At 42.8% G+C, this 1,557-nt stretch overlaps 1 non-coding gene across 1 annotated transcript; it reads left to right on the top strand.

The window, feature by feature from the left end:
- The first annotated feature begins 943 nt into the window (after positions 1 to 943).
- Positions 944 to 1,016, top strand: TRNAS-GGA (transfer RNA serine (anticodon GGA)). The gene has a single exon. It is a non-coding gene; the product is annotated as a tRNA-Ser (tRNA).
- The last annotated feature ends 541 nt before the right edge of the window (positions 1,017 to 1,557 follow it).

Below are 1,557 nucleotides of genomic sequence, written 5' to 3'. Positions count from 1 at the left end.
TAACTACTATGTCTTGACAAGTGGAGACAAGCACGCTTGATTCAACTTGACAATATTTATCAAAATGTAAAATGTAGCAATTCCACTTTGTAAAACCCACACAGAAGAAGATGTAATATATGCACAAAAGTAGGAGGTTTAACAAAGCATAGTTTGTAATTGAAAAAAATGGAGAAGCTATATTTCCATTAATAGAGGAATGGTAAATTAATAATAGTACATCCATCTTATGAAGCACTGTGAAGAATAAGGTAAACTTATGTCTATCATCATGTTGAGAGAATTCTGAGTCTCATTAAGAAGAGCATAGTTACTAAACAGTAAGAAAAACACTGGGAGAGCAGAACTGTGCCAAAATATGCCCCTATGGCACAAGAAATTTTTTGAATTTTTTTTTTTTTTTAAGAAAACAGCAGATATTGAAGAAGCTGTGAAAACCCAGTAGAAGTTACCCTTTGGTAAGAAAATTTGCATTTATAAAAGATATCATCATTTGGTAAGGGTGTTGCCCTCACTGCACCAGGAAGAGGGAAGTGAAAGTGTTAGTCACTCAGCCATGTCTATCTCTTTGTGACTGCACGGATTGTAAGCCACCAGGCTCCTCCGTCCATGGAACTCTCCAAGCAGGAATCCTGGAGTGGGTAGCTATTCCCTTCTCCAGGGGGTCTTCCTGACCCAGGAATTGAACCAGGTCTCCTGCATTACAGGCAGATCCTCTACTGTCTAAGCCACCAAGGAAGCCCCAGGAAGAGGAGGTTGACTCTAAGTCTCTAAATAGCCACACTCTTGCTTTTACTGTGATTTTCCAGGTAACCTCCCCTAACTGGCCTCCCCTACCACCACCACCCCACGTCTTTCGTCTTTAGTTGGAGATGGTATTTAAGGTAGTGGCTTTCAGAGAGTTACTCAGCTTTCCTGGATATCTCCCACATATTCAGGAGCTTCCCCGGTGGCTCAGAGGTTAAAGCATCTGCCTGGAATGCAGGAGACCCAGGTTTGATCCCTGGGTCGGGAAGATCCCCCTGGAGAAGGAAATGGCAACCCACTCCAGTACTCTTGCCTGGAGAATCCCATGAAGGCAGGAGCCTACAGGCTATAGTCCATGGGGTCGCAAAGGGTTGGACACGACTGAGCGACTTCACTCTCACTTTCACACATTATTAAACTTGTATATGCTTCTCTCTTAATAGTCTATCATTTATTACAGGAAGGTCTCAGCCAAAAACCTAGAAGACTAAAGGGGAAATTATTTTTTCTCCCCTACAACATAATCCCATTTTATTTACTTTTCTTTTGGGGTTTTGGTGCTCTTTGTTTTGTTTGTATGTCCTCATATATGTGTGAAGTAGACTTTATTGAAGTGTGCTTCAGGTTGGGCACAGAGAAAGGGGGAACTATACCATATCAATTTGGGGCTAAATATGTTATTTCTCCTTTCCCCTGGTGGCTCAGAGGTTAAAGCATCTGCCTGGAATGAGGGAGACCCGGGTTCAATCCCTGGGTCGGAAGATCCCCTGGAGAAGGAAATGGCAGCCCACTCCAGTACTCTTGCCTGGA

The sequence above is a fragment of the Ovis canadensis genome, chromosome 16 (genome assembly GCF_042477335.2).
Source record: "Ovis canadensis isolate MfBH-ARS-UI-01 breed Bighorn chromosome 16, ARS-UI_OviCan_v2, whole genome shotgun sequence".
NCBI classification, from domain to species: Eukaryota; Metazoa; Chordata; class Mammalia; order Artiodactyla; family Bovidae; genus Ovis; species Ovis canadensis.
The sequence above is the reverse complement of the archived record's forward strand: the minus strand, read 5'-3'. Positions and strand labels throughout refer to the sequence as shown.